The sequence below is a fragment of the Thermobia domestica genome, chromosome 17 (assembly GCF_964235325.1).
Source record: "Thermobia domestica chromosome 17, izTheDome1.hap1.1, whole genome shotgun sequence".
In the NCBI taxonomy this organism is placed as follows: Eukaryota; Metazoa; Arthropoda; class Insecta; order Zygentoma; family Lepismatidae; genus Thermobia; species Thermobia domestica.
In genome coordinates, this window is record NC_137470.1 from 60,778,882 (window position 1) to 60,796,731 (window position 17,850).

Consider the following 17,850-nt stretch of genomic DNA (forward strand, 5'->3'; position numbering starts at 1 on the left):
TAACAGCATCATCCTTAGCCTACACAGCGCACCATAAAAAGTTTCGTTAGAATAATTAGGGAAAGTACAGTTGAGGTTTATAATAAACCATGTTCTGTAAGTGGTAAGAAAATGGTAAATTTCTCAGGTAGAATGAGATTTTTTAAAAATTTCATGCTTACTTTGTTATATATCGCCATGATAGTTGTAGGATATATTCTTGGAGTACTAAGGGCTATTTTCAGATAGTTTTCGTCTGTCTGATGGCAGTGTTTCCAGCTAAAACAATTAATTCCCGCTTTTAGATGAAAAATTCGGAAAATTTCCCTTTTCCCGTCTATTATTATCCTCTTACTGGCTACATTGCAACAAACTTACCACTACCTGAAAGCTTCCTCTTTGCCCTACAGAACGCACCATAAAAAGTTTCAATAGGATAATTAGAGAAGCTGTAGCCCCGGCATATTTGATTTTTGCTTGTGAGGCGCAAAAAGAGTCAAAATTTCATGTGTATGACAGAATTTTTTCTTTCCCTCTTTGGATGGAAGCAAGCGACTTCAGGATTTCACTGTACCTTGTCAACACACCAAAAAATTTTTTAGGCGACTTGAACCCATATAGCAGCAGTGGTACTAGATACAAAAAATTTTGAAATTCGGTTAGGGAATTTTTTGTAAATTTTCACCCCTACATTTCCCTCAATAATTTCCCGCCCATTGGCAACACTGCAATGCAACTTACACCAAAAGATAGCCACATCCATTTTCCAAACAACAAGGCCTTAACCATATCAATCGAATGAATGGTTTTTGAGCAATAAGTCACTAACTGGAAATGTAGGAAAACGCCAAAAATGACCTGGTGCCGAAAGGAATAATCACACAATTTTGCTAGTATATAGATGCAAAGAAACAAAAGATTTGTAAGTTACGAGGGCTTCGACTCAAGTTCTGTTGATTATTTCAATAATCTGTGACGTAAATCAATAAATAATAGTTGCCAGAAAAAACAGACATTTGAAAAAAAAACATGAAAAAGAACGATGTTTTTTTATTTAAAAAAAACTTCACAGAAAAAAAACCGTTTTTTTACAACACTATTTGCTACTACAGCAAGGTGAAATGTGGTTAATTGCTTTAGAAGTTAAGCGCTAGTAAAATATGTAACAGACCTTGAGTTTTTAAATTGTGGTTGTCCCTTTAATACTTGTTTACAAAAAAATATACTTCATTGCAGACATTTAAATTAAACACATATCACACGCTCTTCTCATGCATTCTTCCAGATTATTTTTTTCTAGTGTAAGGGTGAAAGGATCGCCACATCACAACATACGCACCAGCCAGCTCAACATGAAATTCAATTAACTGATTTTGCTTTCATACATTAATCATATATAATGATTGAATAATATTATGTATTTACTGGACAACGAATTCTCTCCAGGAATTTAACCCAGCGTATATAGTGGAAACGCAGATCGTTATTCAATATCTTTGAAAGAGTTGGCCACTCTAAGGAAGAAATTAAGTGAACGTTAAAATACACTTCTAGTTTTTCCCTTGCACGCACATCCATGCATATTATGATTTGATAACGAATTCTGAGTAACAGTTCGGCAAAGTTTAGTTACATACATACACACATACAGTATTGCTAATTAATCAAACATGAGATGATTTAAGAAACTTTAAAATTATTTCAATGTAAACTATCATTACTCTTTTCTTTTTTGTAATTCATTCGCTTAATTTTTCCATCCTATTACAATGAAATGACAAAAAAGATAAATACGTGTGTACGTTAAACAGAGTTAGAAACAATGAAAATTTACACGTAGTGTTGTAGCTTCAAAGCTACTGTGAGGTATGAAGAAAAAAGTGAAGTAAAACAACAAGACAATTTCGTTGTGAACACATCTCTGATACAAATCCCTGAGCTCCGCAGATAAATCAACATTATAATTAAAGAAGAAACCATACATAAGCATAATCAACTTCGTCAAACATACGACATATTCACATATTTTTACTTAAAACATGAAGTACCTGTTACATTATACGTAGAATCAAATATACTTTTCATTACAACACTTAAAGTATACCTTCCGAAAAACCAACATAGGGCAGGAAGTTTGGAAGACATTTGACCCGCAAATACTGTAAGACGTGATCATGTTCCGGGTTCAATAAACTGCAATATAACTTAAAACAAACATATCACATGCTCCTCACTCATTTTTACGAGAGCAATGAGAAATGTGGTTAGTTATTTTACCTTGTTAAGCGCTAGAAAAATAGGTAACAAATATTGAGCATTTAAATTTTTGTAGTCCCCTTAATCTTTGTTTAGGCAAAAATATACCTAATTTCAGATATTAGAAATAAACACATAAAACACATTCCTCTCACGCATTCTTACGACAGCAATGAGACATGTGATAAGTTAGTTTACCTACTTAAGATCTAGTAAAAGAGGTAAAAGACATTGATTATTTAAATTGTCCCTTTAATCGATGTTTAAAAAATATACTTAATTTCAGACAATAATAATAAACACATGCCACAGGTTCTTCTCACTCTTTCCTACGACTGCAATGAGAAATGTGGTTTGTTACTATAGCAACGTAAGCGGTAGTATAATAGAAAAGAGACATTGATAATTTAAATTGTTCCTGTCCCTTTCATCCTTTTTACACAAAAATATACATAATTTCAGATATTAAAATGTACACATATCTAACGCTCCTTTCAACCATTGCGACAGCAATAAGAAATGTGATTCGTTACTTTAGCTAGTTTTGTGCTAGTAAAATAGCTACCTAACATTCAGTATTTAAATTGTTGTTGTCTCATTAATAGTTGTTCATTAAAATATACTTAGTTTCAGATATTAAAAATTAACACATATCGCGCCCTCCTCTCACGCTTGAGTACAGACATTGAGTATTTTAATTTTTATTGTACTTTTTATCCTTGTTTACACAAAAATATACTTAATTGCAGATATTAAAATTAAACACATATCACACGCTCTTCTTACGCATTCTTCCAAATTATTTTTTTCTATTTTGGGGGTGAAAGAATCGCCACATCACAACACACGCACGTGCCTGCTCAACATGAGGTTCAATTAACTGATTTTGCTTTCATACATTAATCATATATAATGATTAAATATTATTATGTATCTACTGATCAACGAATTCTCTCTGGGAATTTAATACAGCGTATTTAGTGAGCACGCACATTGTCTAAATTGTTGTCCCATTAATAGTTGTTCATAAAAAATATACTTAGTTTGCTCAACATGAAGTTCAATTAACTGATTTTGCTTTCATACATTAATCATATATAATGATTGAATATTATTATGTATCTACTGATCAACGAATTCTCTCTGGGAATTTAATGCAGCTTATTTAGTGAGCACGCAGATTGTTTAAATTGTTGTCAAATTTAAACACAACATCTTAATAGTTGTTCATAAAAAATATACTTACTTTCAGATATTGAAAATAAACACTTATCACAAGCTCCTCTTACGCATTCCCGCGACAGACATGAGAAAAGTGATTAGTTAGTTTAGCTACTTAAGATCTAGTAAAATAGGTAACGGACATTGATTATTTAAATTGTTGCCTCTTTAATACTTGTTTATAAAATTATACTTCATTTCAGATAATAATAATAAACACATACCACACGCTCCTTTCACGCATTCTCACGACAGCAATTAGAAATGTGATTTGTTACTTTAGCTAGTTTAGCGCTAGTAAAGGAGGTAATACACATTAAGTATTTAAATTGTGGTTGTCCCTTTAATTCTTTCTTACACAAACATTTACTTAATTTCAGATATTAAAATGTACACATATCTAACGCTCCTTTCAATTATTGCGACAGCAATGAGAAATGTGATTCGTTACTTTAGCTAGTTATGTGCTAGTAAAATAGCTATCAGACATTCAGTATTTAAATTGTTGTTGTCTCATTAATAGTTGTTCATAAAAAATATACTTAGTTGCAGATATTAAAAATTAACAGATATCGCGCCCTCCTTTCACGCTTTGCTACTACAGCAAGGTGAAATGTGATTAATTGCTTTAGAAGTTAAGCACTGGTAAACATGTAACAGACCTTGAGTTTTTAAATTGTGGTTGTCCCTTTAATACTTGTTTACACAAAAATATACTTCATTGCAGACATTTAAATTAAACACATATCACACGCTCTTCTCACGCATTCTTCCAGATTATTTTTTTCTAGTGTAGGGTGAAAGGATCGCCACATCACAACATACGCACCAGCCAGCTCAACATGAAATTCAATTAACTGATTTTGCTTTCATACATTAATCATATATAATGATTGAATAATATTATGTATTTACTGGACAACGAATTCTCTCCGGGAATTTAACCCAGCGTATATAGTGGAAACGCAGATCGTTATTCAATATCTTTGAAAGAGATGGCCACTCTAAGGAAAAAATTAAGTGAACGTTAAAATACACTTCTAGTTTTTCCCTTGCACGCACATCCATACATATTATGGTTTGATAACAAATTCTGAGTAACAGTTCGGCAAAGTATAGTTACATACATACACACATACAGTATTGCTAATTAATCAAATATGAGATGATTTAAGAAACTTTAAAATTATTTCAATGTAAACTATCATTACTCTTTTCTTTTTTGTAATTCATTCGCTTAATTTTTCCGTTCTATTACAATGAAATGACAAAAACGATAAATACGTGTGTACGTTAAACAGAGTTAGAAACAACGAAAATTTACACGTAGTGTTGTAGCTTCAAAGCTACTGTGAGGTATGAAGAAAAAAGTGAAGTAATATAATAAGACAATTTTGTTGTGAACACATCTCTGATACAAATCCCTGAGCTCCGCAGATAAATCAACATTATAATTAAAGAAGAAACCATACATAAGCATAATCAACTTCGTCAAACATACGACATATTCACATATTTTTACTTAAAACATGAAGTACCTGTTACATTATACGTAGAATCAAATATACTTTTCATTACAACACTTAAAGTATACCTTCCAAAAAACCAACATAGAGCAGGAAGTTTGGAAGACATTTGACACGCAAATACTGTAAGACGTGATCATGTTCCGGGTTCAATAAACTGCAATATAACTTAAAACAAACATATCACATGCTCCTCACTCATTTTTACGAGAGCAATGAGAAATGTGGTTAGTTATTTTACCTAGTTAAGCGCTAGAAAAATAGGTAACAAATATTGAGCATTTAAATTTTTGTAGTCCCCTTAATCTTTGTTTAGGCAAAAATATACCTAATTTCAGATATTAGAAATAAACACATAAAACACATTCCTCTCACGCATTCTTACGACAGCAATGAGACATGTGATTAGTTAGTTTAGCTACTTAAGATCTAGTAAAAGAGGTAACAGACATTGATTATTTAAATTGTCCCTTTAATCGATGTTTAAAAAATATACTTAATTTCAGACAATAATAATAAACACATGCCACAGGTTCTTCTCACTCTTTCCTACGACTGCAATGAGAAATGTGGTTTGTTACTATAGCAACGTAAGCGGTAGTATAATAGAAAAGAGACATTGATAATTTAAATTGTTCCTGTCCCTTTCATCCTTTTTACACAAAAATATACATAATTTCAGATATTAAAATGTACACATATCTAACGCTCCTTTCAACCATTGCGACAGCAATAAGAAATGTGATTCGTTACTTTAGCTAGTTTTGTGCTAGTAAAATAGCTACCTAACATTCAGTATTTAAATTGTTGTTGTCTCATTAATAGTTAATCATTAAAATATACTTAGTTTCAGATATTAAAAATTAACACATATCGCGCCCTCCTCTCACGCTTGAGTACAGACATTGAGTATTTTAATTTTTATTGTACTTTTTATCCTTGTTTACACAAAAATATACTTAATTGCAGATATTAAAATTAAACACATATCACACGCTCTTCTTACGCATTCTTCCAAATTATTTTTTTCTATTTTGGGGGTGAAAGGATCGCCACATCACAACACACGCACGTGCCTGCTCAACATGAGGTTCAATTAACTGATTTTGCTTTCATACATTAATCATATATAATGATTAAATATTATTATGTATCTACTGATCAACGAATTCTCTCTGGGAATTTAATACAGCGTATTTAGTGAGCACGCACATTGTTTAAATTGTTGTCCCATTAATAGTTCTTCATAAAAAATATACTTAGTTTCAGATATTAAAAATAAACACATATCACAAGCTCCTCTAACGCATTCCTGCGACAGAAATGAGAAAAGTGATTAGTTCGTTTAGCTACTTAAGATCTAGTAAAATAGGTAACGGACATTCATTATTTAAATTGTTGTCTCTTTAATACTTGTTTATAAAATTACACTTAATTTCAGATAATAATAATAAACACATACCACACGCTCCTTTCACGCATTCTTACGACAGCAATGAGAAATGTGATTTTTTTACTTTAGCTAGTTTAGCGCTAGTAAAAGAGGTAATACACATTAAATATTTGAATTGTTGTTGTCCCTTTAATACTTTCTTACACAAACATTTACTTAATTTCAGATATTAAAATGTACACATATCTAACGCTCCTTTCAATCATTGCGACCGCAATGAGAAATGTGATTCGTTACTTTAGCTAGTTATGTGCTAGTAAAATAACTATCAGATATTCAGTATTTAAATTGTTGTTGTCTCATTAATAGTTGTTCATAAAAAATATACTTAGTTTCGGAAATTAAAAATTAACACATATCGCGCCCTCCTCTCACACTTGAGTACAGACATTGAGTATTTTAATTTTTATTGTACTTTTTATCCTTGTTTACACAAAAATATACTTAATTTCAGATATTAAAAATAAACTCATATCACACTCTCGCCTCATGCTTTCTACAACAGCAATGAAAATTGTGATTAATTACTTTAGCTAGTTTAGCTCTAGGAAAAGAGGTAGCAGATACTGAGTATTTAATTTGTTGTCCCTTTAATCTTTGATTACACAAAAATATATTTAATTTCAGATAATACAATCAAACACATATTAAACGCTCCTCTCACGCATTGTTACTACACGAACAGAAATCTGTTAGTCAGTTTAGCTATTTAAGCGTCAGTAAAATATGTAACAGACATTGAGTATTTAAATTGTGGTTGTCCCTTTAATCCTTGTTTACACAAAATATATCATAAACACATATCACACGCTCTTCTCACGCATTCTTCCAGTTTATTTTTTTCTAGTGTTGGGGTGAAAGGATCGCAACATCACAACATACGCACGTGCCTGCTCAACATGAAGTTCAATTAACTGATTTTGATTTCATACATTAATCATATATAATGATTGAATATTATTGTGTATCTACTGATCAACGAATTCTCTCTAGGAATTTAATACAGCTTATTTAGTGAGCACGCAGATTGTTTAAATTGTTGTCCCATTAATGGTTGTTCATAAAAATATACTTACTTTCAGATATTGAAAATAAACACATATCGCAAGCTCCTCTAACGCATTCCTGCGACAGACATGAGAAAAGTGATTAGTTAGTTTAGCTACTTAAGATCTAGTAAAATAGGTAACGGACATTGATTATTTAAATTGTTGCCTCTTTAATACTTGTTTATAAAATTATACTTCAATTCAGATAATAATAATAAACACATACCACACGCTGCTTTCACGCATTCTCACGACAGCAATTAGAAATGTGATTTGTTACTTTAGCTAGTTTAGCGCTAGTAAAGGAGGTAATACACATTAAGTATTTAAATTGTTGTTGTCCGTTTAATTCTTTCTTACACAAACATTTACTTAATTTCAGATATTAAAATGTACACATATCTAACGCTCCTTTCAATCATTGCGACAGCAATGAGAAATGTGATTCGTTACTTTAGCTAGTTATGTGCTAGTAAAATAGCTATCAGACATTCAGTATTTAAATTGTTGTTGTCTCATTAATAGTTGTTCATAAAAAATATACTTAGTTTCAGATATTAAAAATTAACACATATCGCGCCCTCCTTTCACGCTTTGCTACTACAGCAAGGTGTAAAGTGATTAATTGCTTTAGAAGTTAAGCGCTAGTAAAATATGTAACAGACCTTGAGTTTTTAAATTGTAGTTGTCCCTTTAATACTTGTTTACACAAAAATATACTTCATTGCAGACATTTAAATTAAACACATATCACACGCTCTTCTCACGCATTCTTCCAGATTATTTTTTTCTAGTGTTGGGGTGAAATTATCGCAACATCACAAGATACGCACGTGCCTGCTCAACATGAAGTTCAATTAACTGATTTTGCTTTCATACATTAATCATATATAATGATTGAATATTATTATGTATCTACTGATCAACGGATTCTCTCTGGGAATTTAATACAGCGTATTTGGTGGGCACGCAGATTGTCTAAATTGTTGTCCCATTAATAGTTGTTCATAAAAAAATATACTTAGTTTGCTCAACATGAAGTTCAATTAACTGATTTTGCTTTCATACATTAATCATATATAATGATTGAATATTATTATGTATCTACTGATCAACGAATTCTCTCTGGGAATTTCATACAGCTTATTTAGTGAGCACTCAGATTGTTTAAATTGTTGTCCCATTTAATCACAACATCTTAATAGTTGTTCATAAAAAATATACTTACTTTCAGATATTGAAAATAAACACTTATCACAAGCTCCTCTAACGCATTCCCGCGACAGACATGAGAAAAGTGATTAGTTAGTTTAGCTACTTAAGATCTAGTAAGATAGGTAACGGACATTGATTATTTAAATTGTTGCCTCTTTAATACTTGTTTATAAAATTATACTTCATTTCAGATAATAATAATAAACACATACCACACGCTCCTTTCACGCATTCTCACGACAGCAATTAGAAATGTGATTTGTTACTTTAGCTAGTTTAGCGCTAGTAAAGGAGGTAATACACATTAAGTATTTAAATTGTTGTTGTCCGTTTAATTCTTTCTTACACAAACATTTACTTAATTTCAGATATTAAAATGTACACATATCTAACGCTCCTTTCAATCATTGCGACAGCAATGAGAAATGTGATTCGTTACTTTAGCTAGTTATGTGCTAGTAAAATAGCTATCAGACATTCAGTATTTAAATTGTTGTTGTCTCATTAATAATTGTTCATAAAAAATACACTTAGTTGCAGATATTAAAAATTAACACATATCGCGCCCTCCTCTCACACTTGAGTACAGACATTGAGTATTTTAATTTTTATTGTACTTTTTATCCTTGTTTACACAAAAATATACTTAATTTCAGATATTAAAAATAAACTCATATCACACGCTCGTCTCACTCGTTTTTACGACAGCAATTTGAAATGTGTCGTGTTACTTTATCTAGTCAAGCGCTAGTAAAATAGGTAACTGACATTGACTATTTAAATTGCTGTACTTTTTATTTTTTTACACTAAAATATACTTAATTTCAGATATTAAAAATGAACTCATATCACACGCTCCTCTCACGTATTCTTACTACAGCAATGACAAATGTGCATTGTTACTTTAGCTAGTTAAGCGCTAGTAAAATTGATAAGAGACATTGACTATTTCAATTGTTGTAGTTTTTATCCTTGTTTACACAAATGTATACTTAATTTCAGACAATAAAAATAAACAAATATCACACGCTCGCCTCATGCTTTCTACGACAGCAATGAAAATTGTGATTAATTACTTTAGCTAGTTTAGCTCTAGGAAAATAGGTCGCAGATACTGAGTATTTAAGTTGTTGTGTCTTTAATCTTTGATTACACAAAAATATATCTAATTTCAGATAATACAAACAAACACATATTAAACGCTCCTCTCACGCATTGTTACTACACAAACAGAAATCTGTTAGTCAGTTTAGCTATTTAAGCGTCAGTAAAATATGTAACAGACATTGAGTATTTAAATTGTGGTTGTCCCTTTAATCCTTGTTTACACAAAATATATCATAAACACATATCACACGCTCTTCTCACGCATTCTTCCAGTTTATTTTTTTCTAGTGTTGGGGTGAAAGGATCGCAACATCACAACATACGCACGTGCCTGCTCAACATGAAGTTCAATTAACTGATTTTGATTTCATACATTAATCATATATAATGATTGAATATTATTGTGTATCTTCTGATCAACGAATTCTCTCTAGGAATTTAAAACAGCTTATTTAGTGAGCACGCAGATTGTTTAAATTGTTGTCCCATTAATATTTGTTCATAAAAATATACTTTCTTTCAGATATTGAAAATAAACACATATCGCAAGCTCCTCTAACGCATTCCTGCGACAGACATGAGAAAAGTGATTAGTTAGTTTAGCTACTTAAGATCTAGTAAAATAGGTAACGGACATTGATTATTTAAATTGTTGCCTCTTTAATACTTGTTTATAAAATTATACTTCAATTCAGATAATAATAATAAACACATACCACAAGCTGCTTTCACGCATTCTCTCGACAGCAATTAGAAATGTGATTTGTTACTTTAGCTAGTTTAGCGCTAGCAAAGGAGGTAATAGACATTAAGTATTTAAATTGTTGTTGTCCGTTTAATTCTTTCTTACACAAACATTTACTTAATTTCAGATATTAAAATGTACACATATCTAACGCTCCTTTCAATCATTGCGACAGCAATGAGAAATGTGATTCGTTACTTTAGCTAGTTATGTGCTAGTAAAATAGCTATCAGACATTCAGTATTTAAATTGTTGTTGTCTCATTAATAGTTGTTCATAAAAAATATACTTAGTTTCAGATATTAAAAATTAACACATATCGCGCCCTCCTTTCACGCTTTGCTACTACAGCAAAGTGAAAAGTGATTAATTGCTTTAGAAGTTAAGCGCTAGTAAAATATGTGACAGACCTTGAGTTTTTAAATTGTGGTTGTCTTTTTAATACTTGTTTACACAAAAATATACTTCATTGCAGACATTTAAATTAAACACATATCACACGCTCTTCTCACGCATTCTTCCAGATTATTTTTTTCTAGTGTTGGGGTGATAGGATCTCAACATCACAACATACGCACGTGCCTGCTCAACATGAAGTTCAATTAACTGATTTTGATTTCATACATTAATCATATATAATGATTGAATATTATTATGTATCTACTGATCAACGGATTCTTTCTGGGAATTTAATACAGCGTATTTGGTGGGCACGCAGATTGTCTAAATTGTTGTCCCATTAATAGTTGTTCATAAAAAATATACTTAGTTTGCTCAACATGAAGTTCAATTAACTGATTTTGCTTTCATACATTAATCATATATAATGATTGAATATTATTATGTATCTACTGATCAGCGGATTCTCTCTGGGAATTTAATACAGCGTATTTAGTGAGCACGCAGATTGTCTAAATTGTTGTCCCATTAATAGTTGTTCATAAAAATATACTTACTTTCAGATATTGAAAATAAACACATATCACAAGCTCCTCTAACGCATTCCCGCGACAGACATGAGAAAAGTGATTAGTTAGTTTAGCTACTTAAGATCTAGTAAAATAGGTAACGGACATTGATTATTTAAATTGTTGCCTCTTTAATACTTGTTTATAAAATTATACTTCATTTCAGATAATAATAATAAACACATACCACACGCTGCTTTCACGCATTCTCACGACAGCAATTAGAAATATGATTTGTTACTTTAGCTAGTTTAGCGCTAGTAAAGGAGGTAATACACATTAAGTATTTAAATTGTTGTTGTCCGTTTAATTCTTTCTTACACAAACATTTACTTAATTTCAGATATTAAAATGTACACATATCTAACGCTCCTTTCAATCATTGCGACAGCAATGAGAAATGTGATTCGTTACTTTAGCTAGTTATGTGCTAGTAAAATAGCTATCAGTCATTCAGTATTTAAATTGTTGTTGTCTCATTAATAGTTGTTCATAAAAAAATATACTTAGTTTCAGATATTAAAAATTAACACATATCGCGCCCTCCTTTCACGCTTTGCTACTACAGCATGGTGAAATGTGTAATTAATTGCTTTAGAAGTTAAGCGCTAGTAAAATATGTAACAGACCTTGAGTTTTTAAATTGTGGTTGTCCCTTTAATACTTGTTTACACAAAAATATACTTCATTGCAGACATTTAAATTAAACACACATCACACGCTCTTCTCACGCATTCTTCCAGATTATTTTTTTCTAGTGCAGGGTGAAAGGATCGCCACATAACAACATACGCACCAGCCAGCTCAACATGAAATTCAATAAACTGATTTTGCTTTCATACATTAATCATATATAATGATTGAATAATATTATGTATTTACTGGACAACGAATTCTCTCCAGGAATTTAACCCAGCGTATATAGTGGAAACGCAGATCGTTATTCAATATCTTTGAAAGAGTTGGCCACTCTAAGGAAAAAATTAAGTGAACGTTAAAATACACTTCTAGTTTTTCCCTTGCACGCACATCCATGCATATTATTTACTTTAGCTAGTTTAGCTCTAGGAAAATAGGTAGCAGATACTGAGTATTTAAGTTGTTGTCCCCTTAATCTTTGATTACACAAAAATATATTTAATTTCAGATATTACAAACAAACACATATTAAACGCTCCTCTCACGCATTGTTACTACACAAACAGAAACCTGTTAGTCACTTTAGCTATTTAAGCGTCAGTAAAATATGTAACAGACATTGAGTATTTAAAATGTTATTGTCCCGTTAATCCTTGTTTACACAAAATATACTTAATTGCAGATAATAAAACACATAAAACACATTCCTCTCACGCATTCTTACGACAGCAATGAGACATGTGATTTGTTAGTTTCGCTACTGAAGATCTAGTAAAAGAGGTAACAGACATTGATTATTTAAATTGTTCCTTTAATCGATGTTTAAAAAATATAACTAATTTCAAATAATAATAATAAACACATACCACACGCTCCTCTCACTCATTCCTACGACAGCAATGAGAAATGTTGTTAGTTACTATAGCAACGTAAGCGGTAGTATAATAGGTAACAGACGTTGATAATTTAAATTGTTCCTGTCCCTTTCATCCTTTTTACACAAAAATATACATAACATCAGCTATGAAAAATAAACACATATCGGACGCTCTTCTCACGCATTCTTACGACAGCAATGAGAAATGTGCATTGTTACTTTAGCTAGTTAAGCGCTAGTAAAATAAGTAACATTGACTATTTAAATTATTGTTGTAGTTTTTATCCTTGTTTAAACAAAAATTTACTAAATTTCAGATATTAAAAATAAATACATATCACAAGATGCTCTCACGCATTCTTACGACAGCAATGATAATTGTGCATTGTTACTTTAGCTAGTTAAGCGCTAGTAAAGTAGCTAAGATTGACTATTTAAATTGTTGTTGTACTTTTTATTCTTGTTTACAAAAAATATACTTAATTTCAAATATTTCAAATAAACACATATCACACGCTCTTCTCACACATTCTTACGACAGCAATGAGAAATGTGCATTGTTATTTTAGCTGGTTAAGCGCTAGTAAAATAGGTAGAACACATTGAGTATTTAAATTTTTTTGTACTTTTTATCATTGTTTACACAAAAATATGCTTAATTTCAGATATTAAAAATGAACACATATCACACGATTCTCTCACGCATTCTTACGACAGCAATGAGAGATGTCCTTTGTTACTTTAGCTAGTTAAGCGCTAGTAAAATAGGTAACAGACATTGACTGTTTAATTTAATTTGTGGTTGAATTCTTTTTCCTTGTTTACACTGAAATATACTTAATTTCAGATGGTAAAAATAAGCACATATCACACGCTACTCTCATGCATTCCTACGGCAGCCATGAGAAATGTGAATTGTTACTTTATCTAGTTAAGCGTTAGTAAAATAGCTAACAGACATTGACTATTTAATATGTAGTATTTTTTATCCTTGTTTACACAAAAATTATACTTAATTTCAGATATTAAAAATTAACGCATATCATACGCTCCTCTCACGCAATCTTACGATAGCAATGAGAAATGTGCATTGTTACTTTAGCTAGTTAGCGCTAGTAAAATAGGTAACAGACATTGACTATTTAAATTGTTGTTGTAGTTTTATCCTCGTTTACACAAAAATATACTTCATTTCAGATATTAAAAATAAACACATATCACACGCAGGTTTCAGGCTTTCTTACGAAAGCAATGAAAATTGTGATTAGTTACTTTAGCTAGTTAAGCTCTAGAAAAATAGGTAACATACTGAGTATTTACGTTGTTGTCCCTTTATTGTTTGCTTACACAAAAATATACTTAATTTCAGATAATTAAAACAAACACTTATAATCGCTAATCTCACGCATTGTTACTACAGCAACAGAAATCTGTTAGTTACTTTAATATTTAAAAGTCAGTAAAATATGTAACAGACATTGACTATTTAAATTGTTGTTGTCCCATTAATCCTTGTTCATAAAAAACATACTTAGTTTCAGTTATTAAAAATAAACACATGTCACAAGCTCCTCTCACGCATTATTACGACAGCAATTAGAGATGTGCATTGTTACTTTAGCGAGTTAAGCGCTAGTAAAATAGGTAACAGAAATTGACTATTTAAATAGTTTCTTAGTTTTTATCCTTGTTTAGAGAAAAATATAGTTAGTTTCAGATGTTAAAAATAAACACATATCACACGCTACACTCACGCATTCTTACGAAAGCAATGAGAAATGTGCACTGTACTTTAGCTAGTTAAGCGCTAGTAAACTAGGTGACAGACGTTGAGTATTTAAACTGTTGTAGTTTTTATCCTTATTTACACAAAAATGAACTTCATTTCAGATATTAGAAAAACATATATCACACGCTCCTCTAACGCATTCTTACGACAGAAATGATAAATGTGCATTGTTACTGTAGCTAGTTAAACGCTAGTAAAATCGATAACAGACATTCTGTATTTAAATAGTTTTTTCTTTGTTCCTTGTTTACACAAATATATACATAATTTCGGATATAAAAATAAACACATATCACACACTCCTCTCACGCTTTCTTACGACAGCAAAGAAAAATGGGCATTGTTACTTTAGCTAGTTTAGCGATAGTAAAATATTTAACAGACATTGAGTATTTTAATTTTTATTGTAATTTTTATCCCTGTTTACACAAAAATATACTTAATTTCAGATATTAAAAATAAACGCATATCACACGCTCGTCTCACGCATTTTTACGACAGCAATGAGTAATGTGCCGTGTTACTTTATCTAGTCAAGCGCTAGTAAAATAGGTAAGTGACATTGACTATTTGAACTGTTGTTGTAGTTTTTATTCTTGTTTACACTAAAATATACTTAATTTCAGATATTAAAAATGTACTCATATCACGCGCTCCTCTCACGCATTCTTACTACAGAAGTGACAAATGAGCATTGTTACTTTAGCTAGATAAGCGCTAGTAAAATAGATAACAGACATTGACTATTTAAATTGTTGTAGTTTTTATCCTTGTTTACACAAATGTATACTTAATTTCAGATAATAAAAATAAACAAATATCACACGCTCGCCTAATGCTTTCTACGACAGCAATGAAAATTGTGATTAATTACTTTAGCTAGTTAAGCTCTAGGAAAATAGGTAGCAGCAACTGAGTATTAAATTGTTGTCCCTTTAATCTTTGATTACACAAAAATATATTTAAGTTCAGATATTACAAACAAACACATATTAAACGCTCCTCTCACGCATTGTTACTACACAAACAGAAATCTGTTAGTCAGTTTAGCTATTTAAGCGTCAGTAAAATATGTAACAGACATTGAGTATTTAAAATGTTATTGTCCCGTTAATCCTTGTTTACACAAAATATACTTAATTGCAGATATTAAAATTAAACATATCACACGCTCTTCTCACGCATTCTTCCAGATTATTTTTTTCTAGTGTGGGGGTGAAAGGATCGCCACAGCACAACATACGCACGTGCCTGCTCAACATGAAGTTCAATTAACTGATTTTGCTTTCATACATTATTCATATATAATGATTGAATATTATTATGTATCTACTGATCAACGAATTCTCTCTGGGAATTTAATACAGCGTATTTAGTGCGCACGCAGATTGTTTAAATTGTTGTCCCATTAATAGTTGTTCATAAAAAATATACTTAGTTTCAGATATTAAAAATAAACACACATCACAAGCTCCTCTAACGCATTCCTGCGACAGAAATGAGAAAAGTGATTAGTTAGTTTAGCTACTTAAGATCTAGTTAAATAGGTAACGGACATTGATTATTAAAATTGTTGTCTCTTTAATACTTGTTTATAAAATCATACTTAATTTCAGATAATAATAATAAACACATACCACACTCTCCTTTCACGCATTCTTACGACAGCAATGAGAAATGTGATTTGTTACTTTAGCTAGTTTAGCGCTAGTAAAAGATGTAATACACATTAAATATTTAAATTGTTATTGTCCGTTTAATTCTTTCTTACACAAACATTTACTTAATTTAAGATATTAAAATGTACACATATCTAACGCTCCTTTCAATCTTTACGACAGCAATCACAAAGGTGATTTATTACTTTAGCTACTTAAGCGCTAGTCAAATAGGTAACAGGCATAGAATATTTAAATTGTTGTTGTTTCTTTAATCGTTGTTTACAAAAATATAGTTAATTTCAGATATAAAAAATTAACACATATCACACGCTCCTCTCTCGCATTCTTACGAAAGCTATGAGAAATGTGATTTATTGCTTTATACACTTAATTGCTAGTAAAATAGGTAACAGACATTGAGTATTTAAATTGTTCTTGTCCTTTTAATCGTTGTTTACACAAAACATACTTAATTTCAGATATAAAAAAACTCATTTCACACGCTCCTCACACCCATTCTTACGATAGCAATGAGAAATATGACTTACTGCTGCAGCAATTTAAGCGCTAGTAAAATAGGTAACACATTGAGTATTTAAATTGTTGTTGTCCATTTAATCGTTGTTTAAACAAAAACATACTTAATTTCAGAAAAAAATGAACACATATCACACGCTCTTCTGACACATTTTTACAACAGCAATCAGAAATGCGATTTAGTACTTCAGCTACTTAAGCTATAGTCAAATAGGTAACATACATTGAGTATTTAAATTTTTGTAGTCAATTTAATAGTTGTTTACACAGAATTATAATTAATTTCAGATATTACAAAAAACACATATCAGACGCTGCAATCACACATTCTTAACAGCATTCAGAAATGTGATTTATTATTTAGCTACTTAAGCGCTAGTCAAATAGGTTACAGTCAATGAATATTTAAATTGTTGTTGTCTCTTTAATCGTTGTTTACACAAAAATATAATTAATTTCATGTATAAAAAATAAACACATATAACACGCGTTCACGTATCAAGTTCAAACACGTATTACGTTCAAGCATTGGTTATAAGCGTCGCAAAAATTTGCGTCTTTCTGAATTTTTACGAACGAGGAGGAAAATTGGTCTTATGATTCACAGTGCTACTAAATAAGTCTTTAACATTAACTAAACTTCTCTTACGAAGTGACTCATCAACATTGGAGCAAGCCATAGCTACAACTCGTTTTCGTGATTCACGGACACTACTACGTTCAGTTCCATCATGGCTGAATAAATTCTTCTCTAAGATTTTTTCTCCGAAAATTGCTATTTACATTTACCACACGATAGAGCCTTCACTTCGAATTTGCTGTCAGACA